The sequence below is a fragment of the Nomascus leucogenys genome, chromosome 21 (genome assembly GCF_006542625.1).
Source record: "Nomascus leucogenys isolate Asia chromosome 21, Asia_NLE_v1, whole genome shotgun sequence".
In the NCBI taxonomy this organism is placed as follows: Eukaryota; Metazoa; Chordata; class Mammalia; order Primates; family Hylobatidae; genus Nomascus; species Nomascus leucogenys.
In genome coordinates this window covers 7672181-7681439 of record NC_044401.1, presented here as the reverse complement: position 1 = coordinate 7681439, position 9259 = coordinate 7672181, and positions in this window count along the sequence as shown.

Here is a 9259-nt window from a genome sequence, read left to right as displayed (position 1 = left end):
AATTTTATATACATGAAATTATTCAGTATGTACCCTTCTTGTCTCTTCTTGTCTATCTTCTTTCATTCAGTGTATTTACTTTTCCCCCCCCTTAAAGACAGAATCTTGTTCTATTGCCCAGACTGGAGGGCAGTGGCACAATCATAGCTCATTGCAGCCTTGAACTCCTGTGCTCTAGAGATCCTCCTACCTCAGCCTCCCAGGTAACTAGGACTACAGGTGCATGCCACCATGCCCGGATTTTTTTTTTTTTTTGGGTAGAGACAGACTTGCTATGTTGCCCAGGCTGTTCTCCAACTCCTGGACTCAAGTAATTCCCCTCCTTCAGTCTCCCAGCATTAAGATTACAGGCAGGAGCCAACATGCCTGGCCTGTATTTACTGTTTTAAAAAAAACTGCCAAACTGCTTCGCAAAGTTCGGATACTATTTTATATTCCCGCTAGTAGTATGTAAGAGTTTGAATTTTTCCACATCCTCGGCGACACTTTATATGGTCAGTCTAATAATTTTTATCTTATTATTTTTTTTTTGAGACTGGGTCTTGCTCTCTTGCTCAGGCTTTTTTGCAGTGGTGTGATCATGGCTCACTGCAAACTCCTGGGCTCAGGTGATCCACCCACCTCAGCCTCCTGAGTAGCTGGGACTACAGGTGTACACCACTATGCCTGGCTAGTTCCTGTATTTTTAGTAGAGATGGGGTTTCACCATGTCCCAGGCTAGTCTTGAACTCCTGGGCTCAAGAGATCTGCGTGTCTTGGCCTCCCAAAGTGCTGGTATTACAAGTGTGAGCCACCGCACTCGGCCATGATCAGTCTATTTAAATTCTCATCATTCTAATAGGCACATAATGATATTTCATTATGACCTTAATTTGCATTTTCCTATTTACTAATGATGCTGCACATCTTTACATGTGCTTATTAGCCATTTATATGTCTTTGATGAAGTATTGTTCAAATGTCTTGCCCATTTTTACTGGGCTGTTTTTTGTTTACTGAGTTTCCAGGGTTCTTTATATATTCTGATTACAAAACCTTTTTCAGATATATGCTATGCAAATGGTTTTTCCCAGTTCCTAGTTTGTATTTTCATTTTCTTGTCTTTCACGTAGTAATTTTAAATCCAACTTATCAATTATTCCTTTTATGGATTATGCTTATGATGTCATAGCTAAGAAATCTTTGACTAACACAAGGTCACACAGATTTTCTCATGTTTTTTCTTCTAGATGCTTTTCAGTTTTATATCTAGATTCATTCTGCATTTTAAATTAATTTTTGCATATCGTGGAGGTGTGGATCAAAGTTTATACATTTTATTGGAAAATCCATTTCTTCCAACATTGGTTGGTGAAAAGACTATCTTTCCTCCACTGAATTGTTGTATCTGGGACAAAAATCAAGTGACCATATATTCACTCATGCATTTTTGGACTCTATTCCATTCCACTGATATATTTGTGGGCATTGACACCAACACCACACTGTCTTTATGCAGCTTTATGTGTCTTAAAGTCAAGTAGTGTAAGTCCTCCAATTGTGTTTTCCTTTTATAAATTGTATTAACTCTTTTCTTCGAGTTTCCATGTAGACTTAAGCTCATCAATTTAAACAGGAAAACACGAGCCTTCTATATTTTCGACTGAGATATATAATTTGATATGAGGACAAGTGACAACAATATTGGGTTTTGAGATCCATGAACATGTTATATTTCTGCATTTATTTGGGTCTTTAAAAATGTTTCCCAGCAGTGTTTTATAACTTTCTGTATACATGTCTTACATATATTTTGTTAAATGTATTTCTATTTTTACATTGTTATATTATTAAAAATTTTCCATTTCAAATATTTTTATTGGTGGAAATACAACTGATGTTTGTATTTTGTGACCTAACTACACTCCTTTATTAATTCTAGCTTTTTTAAAAAAAAAAAAGATCATCTTAATATTTTCTACTCAATCATCTGTAAACAAAACCATTTTACTTCTTTACAATCTGCATACTTTTCTTGTTTTATTGGACTGGCTAGTCTAATATACAATTTTGCACTTATTGAAATCCAGTGCAATATCGTATGGCAATGGTGAGAGCAGCCATCCTTGCCTTCTTCCCAAACTTAGTGGTAAGGCATTCAGTCTTTCACCATCAAGTATGGTGAAAGCTCTTATAGATAACTTTTTCAGATTAAATAAATTCCTTTTTATTCCTATATTGTTCCAACTCTTAAAAAATCATGAATGGGTGTTGAATTTTGTTGAATACCTTTTTCCTGCATCTATTGAGATAATCATTTATTTTTAAGATCGTTAATATGATAAATTACACAAACTAGTTTTCAATTGTTAAATCAACCTTTCATTCTTGAGACTAATCCTATTTGATCATAATATATCCTTTTAATATATTGCTGGATTTGACCTGCTAATACTTTCTTAAGGATTTTCCAGTCATAATTCATGAGATATCGCTCTATAGTTTTCTTATAATGTCTTTGTCTGGTTTTAGTGTTGGTTTAATGCTGTTCTCATAAAATGAGTTGAGCAACATTCTTTTCTATTTTCTTGAAGAGTATGTAGAATTGGTATCATATCTTCCTTAAATATTTGATAGAATTCACAAAAGAGGCCATCGGGCCTGGGATTTCTTTGTAGGGAGGATTTTAACTACAAATTCAGTTTCCTTTATATATACGAGACTATTCAGGTTTCCTATTTTTCTTATGAAAACAGCTTTACTGATATTATTGCACACCATACAATTCACCTATTATGACCGAACAATAGCTCTTTCTGTGGATATAGTTGATGGACACTTGGGTTGTTCTCACCCTTTGGCTATTATGAATGCTATGAATACTCATGTACAAGTTATCATGTGGACATTTCTGATGTATATGTTGCTGAGTCATATGGTGACTGTTTAACCTTTTACAAACCTCAGACTTTCCTCTTAAATAACGTTAGTAATTTGTCTTTCAAAAAATATGTCCATTTCATCTAAGTTGCTGTATTGGATGAATTGATTATCCTTTTATTCTAAGTTCTGTAGTGTTGTCCCCTGCCATTACTGATATCAGTAATTTGTGTCTTCTCTGTTCTTTGGTCAGTCAGTCTAGCTAGAAGTTTATCAATCTTATTTTTTCAAAGTGGCAGTTGCTTTGTTTGTTGTTTTGTCTTCAATCTTATTGGTTTCTGCTCTTTATTTTTTCCTTTTCAGCTTACTTTAGGTTAAACTAGTTCTTGTTTTTCTAGTTTCTTAACATGAAAACTTAAGATCTTTTATTTTTCCTCACATACATTTAATGCTGTAAATTACCCTTTAAGCATGTTTAGCTGCTTGCTGTAGCTTTTGATATAGTTTTCATTTTCCTTCTGTTCAAAATATTCTCATTTCTCTTGCAACAACTTCTTAGACATGATTTAGAAAGGTTTAATTTTCAGATTATTTATTTTCCAGATATCAAGCTTCTTAAATATATTTTGACTTTTTTTTTTTTTGAGACTGAGTTTTGCTCTTGTCCAGGCTGGAGTGCAATGGCACGATCTCAGCTCGCTGCAACCTCCCCCTCCTGCGTTCAAGTGATTCTTCTGCCTCAGCATCCCAAGTAGCCATGCCTAGCTAATTTGTTGATCTCGGCTCACTGCAACCTCTGCCTCCCGGGTTCAAGTGATTCTCCTACCTCAGCTTCCCAAGCTGCCACGCCCAGCTAATTTTTTTTTTTTTTTCGAGACGGAGTCTCACTCGGTCGCCCAGGCTGGAGTGCAGTGGCGCAATCTCGGCTCACCGCAAGCTCCGCCTCCCGGGTTCACGCCATTCTCCTGCCTCAGCCTCTCCGAGTAGCTGGGACTACAGGCGCCCGCCACCACGCCCGGCTAATTTTTTGTATTTTTAGTAGAGACGGGGTTTCATCGTGGTCTCGATCTCCTGACCTCGTGATCCGCCCGCCTCGGCCTCCCGAAGTGCTGGGATTACAAACGTGAGCCACCGCGCCCGGCCTAGCTAATTTTTTTTATTTTTAGTAGAGACAGGGTTTCACCATGTTGGTCAGCTGGTCTCAAACTCCAGACCTCAGGTGATCCACCCACCTCGGCTTCCCAAAGTGCTAGTATTTTGACTTATAACCCAAGATATGGTCTATTTTGGTTAATTTTTTTTAAAAAGCACTTTATTGAGGTATGATTGACATACAAAAAAGCTGTACATATCTAAAGTATATATCTTGATGAGTTTGGAGATAAGTATCCACCCATGAACCCATCACAATGCCATAAACATATCATGTCCAAAAGTTTCCTCAGCCTCTATTGTTTTGTGATTTAAAAACTTACATGTTTTATCTTTCTCGCAAAATTTTAAGTATATATTACAGTATTGTTAATTAGAAGCACTATGTTATATGGTAGCATCAATCACAGTGCCTGATACATGGTAAGCTCTCAGTAAGTTTTGTATTTTTTTGAGACGGAGTTTCGCTCTTGTTGCCCAGGCTGTAGTGCAACCTCCGCTTCCTGGGTTCCAGCAGTTCTCCTGCCTCAGCCTCCGGAGTAGCTGGGATTACAGGCATGTGCCACCATGCCCGGCTAATTTTATCTTTCTAGTAGAGGCGGGGCTTCTCCACGTTGGTCAGGCTGCTCTCGAACTCACGACCTCAGGTGATCCACCCGCCTCAGCCTCCCAAAGCGCTGGGATTACAGGCGTGAGCCACCGCGCCCGGCCAGTAAGTTTTATTGTAATGAATGAACCCAATGCAACATTAGGCAAAAGTAAAGCCATATTTTAAAAAATTGTCTATTATAGTTTTTTTGATCTTTTAATTATCAAAATATCGCAATGCTTTTCTTAGGAGCTCTTTAAACAGAGTTAAATTTGAGTTTTTTAACCCCTCTCCCAAGTTCTTAATGCAGAATTTTTGTCCTTTTAAATGCATACATTAAATCTGACCATATTTTTTTAAGCATTGTGATTCCTGTAAATTTGCAAAGCTCTGGAGTTGGGCTACATGTTCAATTATTTCTCCCCCGTTTTTGTTTTGATCAATTACTTTGGTCCTAGATTATTTCCAGTAGCTAAGTTATCTAATATCTGCTACGGGACACACCTTTCCTGTGGCGCTACCATGCCTCAGTGGAGATATTTAATTCTCTAAGCACACTTACCATTTTTGTTCACTCTTAGATGTCTAAATAACCATATGACACAATAATTACTCATTTTGTTTGTAGTAATAGAACCAAAACTCAAAATTTGAATAAGTCATCTTCAAAATCCTGTAAAAATATGCCTCTCATCCCAACGTAGTATCTCATGGGAATTGAAAAAAATGTTATGTTTATTTTCTACTAGACTGTTAAGCATCTCCAGGGAAGGGCCATACTCATCTTTTTAACTGTCAGCACTTATCTCTTATGAGTACATTCCATGACCAAATTTCACGTAAGGCAGTGTACTATACCCTGTAAGTTACAAGGAGCACCTTTTTTTTTTTTTAAACGTCAATGATTGGTGATAATCCACATTCTAAACTTGTCCGAGGGTACATAATATAGGCTAAACTTCCATTTGCTGTGAAGGGACTCCAGACAATTCTATGTAAGGAAAGAGGAAGAAAGGTTTGGCAAGAAAAGACCAAGCTAGTAGGTACTGAGCAGTTGTGGAAGTTACACTTGAAGGAGTTAGCAGGGTTGTAACTATAACAAAGCAAGTAAGACAAAGAATCAGGAAACTTGCAGATAATTGTAACCAATTATACAGATTTGCTTATATGTAAAACCAGTCATACAGATTTGCTTATATGTAAAACTGAATCAAGTTCCCAGAGGGAGGTCATTGCTAGTACATCATCTGAGGAAGAACTATTAATCAGAAACTAAAATGATGAAGGAAAGAATTTACTCTTTGGATCCTGATGCAAAAGGTCAAGTTGTGAAGTAGGTCACTCATTTGTCTAGCTAAGATGTCACCAGAGCTGAGCTAGTCTGTTTTTAAACTGTAGCATGAAAAAGGCCATTTAGAATGAGATAAGCTACATGAGTCCAGGGACACAAGCTACGTATGATGGAATCAGAACCTCTACAATGTTAGGTTGGGCACAGTGGCTCACGCCTGTAATCCTAACACTCTGGGAGGCTGAGGTGGGAGGATCACCTGAGGTCAGAAGTTCGAGAAGAGGCCGGTCAACATGGTGAAACCCCGTCTGTACTAAAAATACAAAAAATAGCTGGGCATGGTGGTGCATGTCTGTAATCCCAGCTACTCAGGAGGCCAAGACAGGAAAATTGCTTGAATCTAGGTGGCGGAGCTTGCAGTGAGCCGAGATTGCGCCACTGCACTCCATCCTGGGTGACAGAATGAGACTCGTCTCAAAAACAAACAAACAAAAAACAAAAAACAAGAACCTCTACAATGTTAGATTGTTTCTGCTGTATAAATTCTGAACTTGTATCTGTTTTGCACTTCCTTTCCCACTTTTAAGTCTCAGTTCTCCTATGGGATTTAAGGCTTTTTTTTGTACTGGAGCCGATGTTAGAGAAAACAAGTCAATGTAGGGAATTCAAAATTAAGGTAAAATCAAGATCTTTGAAGGAGCTGATTCATTTTAGTAAAGAGGATGACCTGCACTTAGACATGAATTCTGCTTAAACTAGAATTTTACTTACCTTTATTTAATGAGGTCACAGACATTTTTTGCCTTGCTCACTGCTGTATCCCTAGAGCTCAGAATAGTAGGCACCCAGTAAGTTTGTAGAAACAACGTACAATTTTTATATCCACTAAAGGAAGATCGTTTCTAACTTAGGAAGGTGATAAGAATGAAGGATGTTATAAAACAGTTTTAAAGGTGCTATAACAAAGCCCTCATCTTACTAAGAGAACTGGGATTTACTGTTTGTGTATTCAAATTTCACCTGCATAAGCAATTACACATATAGTGCCTGACAGTTTTATTATACTTTAGGGGAAGAGATTGCTAGTGACAAGGATAATTGAAGATTGTTCAAATCTTTACAGATTTTTGATATTAGCAAATGGTTTCTCAAAGATAAACTAGACAAGTTCAGTATGGACAAAGAAACAAAGAAAAGCATCATAATCAGATGTCCTATGAAAGCTACAGCGATTCAACATGTGCTTTAATTTATACTGCTTAGATCCTTTTAGTTCAGATGTCTTGAGTTTTTGAGGACAGTAAAACAAGTAAAACTGGGATGAAATTAAAGCTATGTGGCAAATTAGTTTCAGTTAAATCAGGAATATCTAATACAAAGTTTACAAACTCCATAATAGTTCAGCCAATACAGTAACTTCCCAAATGCTGGATTTAAGCTTTCATCACAAATTTAAAAAGGTAATAATTCTTCTAGATCTCAACTCTAGGCTGTTAACAAGTAGCAACTCCTTCATATTAACTTTCTGCTCCCAACTATTTCTGAATCAGATCTTGATGCTATTTTTTCTTATTCTAGAAGCTACTGAGCAAGGAAAAGACCTTGATTCATTCTAGAGAGAAAACATTTTACTGGCCAGGTGCCGTGGCTCGCCTGCAATCCCAGCACTTTGGGAGGCTGCCCCAGGAGGACAGCCTAAGCTCAGGAGTTCGAGACCAGTCTGGGCAACACGGTGAAACCCCCGTCTCTACTAAAATACAAAAAATTAGCCGGGCGTGGTGGCGTGCGCCTTGTAGTCGCAGCTACTTGGGAGGCTGAGGCAGAATTGCTTGAACCTGGGAGGAGGAGGTTGCAGTGAGCCAAGATCGTGCCACTGCACTCCAGCCTGGGCGACAGAGCGAGACTCTTGTCTCCAAAACAAGAACAAAAACATTTTACCTAAGAAATCAAGTATCTTAAATTTTGGAGAACTGAAAAGGTTGAGAATTTCTGCCCCAGTAACAGATTGTTCTCTGACTTAATAATTCTCAATATTCTACCAAGTTAACTACACACACATTAAGAAATCTGACTCAAGCCCTTTTTCCCATATGACTATGTTACTTGGCTGTATCATAAACTAGGACTAAGTTCCTACAGTTCAGTCTTGCAAGGGAGAACCAATTCAGGACACTGCCATAGAAAATATTTACTCCCTGAAAAATTTCTATAGGCTTACTGTTCCTATTTGTGACTGTAGTATCCAATTTCCCAGAAATATTCAAATCACTCAGTGAGAGCATCAGTCTGAGACAGACTAGTCTCCCCTCCCCACTGAAAACCCAACCACAAGAGCACAGCCTTTAGACCCACTATTTCTTTTATATCATGAATAACTGTAAAGTGCAGTGCTTTATAACCCTCATTTAGAAAACTCCTTTTAGAGACTAATAAAACACAACCTAACCAAAACTACCCTGACCTTGGGAGTCAACAAAGCCCAGCATCTTCTCTGAGCAGTGATAGCCAGTCTCCTGGAGGGCCCAATGATATCCACCTCCCAGTACTCACATCCTTGTGTAGTCCCCTCCCACACTATACCAAGCTCATTCAATGGTTGGTCCGTGTGACTAATGGAATATGGCAGAAATGTCACCTGAGGCTACATCATAAAAAAGTATGGCTTCTGCTCACTTTCTTGTATCACCTGCTCTAGGGGAAGCCACATACCAGTTGTCCATCAGGCAGCCCCATGATGATACCCACAGTGAGGAACTGAAGCCCAAGAGCCACGTGAGCAAGATATCTTGAAAATGGCTCCTCTAGCCTTGTCAAGCTTCAAGATGGTACAGTTCTGGCTAACAGCTTGACTGCAACCTTCTGAGATCTCAAGACAGAACCACCCAGTTAAGCAGCTCCTAGATTCCTGATCCAGAACTGTGGAAGATAATACTTGTTGTTTTAAACTACAGTAATAACTAAGACACACTAGACAAGGATCACTCATTGTTTCTTAAATGAAAAAAGCAAAAATCTAGTAATAATTTTGACTAAAAATATTAAATACTGAATTCTGTTAAAGAAAAAATCTTAAATTCATGTTTGATAAAAAGCTTAAAAGCCAATTCCCAACTCATTGAACTACCATACTCCTTCCTTACAAGGAATAAAAACAAAATACCTGAATATGTTATCTGTAGCCAATAAACATTACTAATTATATTGCAGCCTAAAGTGTCAAGTATTTCTAACAATTACATTAAAAATATAGCAGCAAGACAGTTCCTTGGATCTTACTTCTCCCCTCTCATTGGAACTGAATTGTAGATATTAGGCACTGTACCTAGCAAGTCACAGAAGATCTGAATTAGGATGCCTTAATTACACCT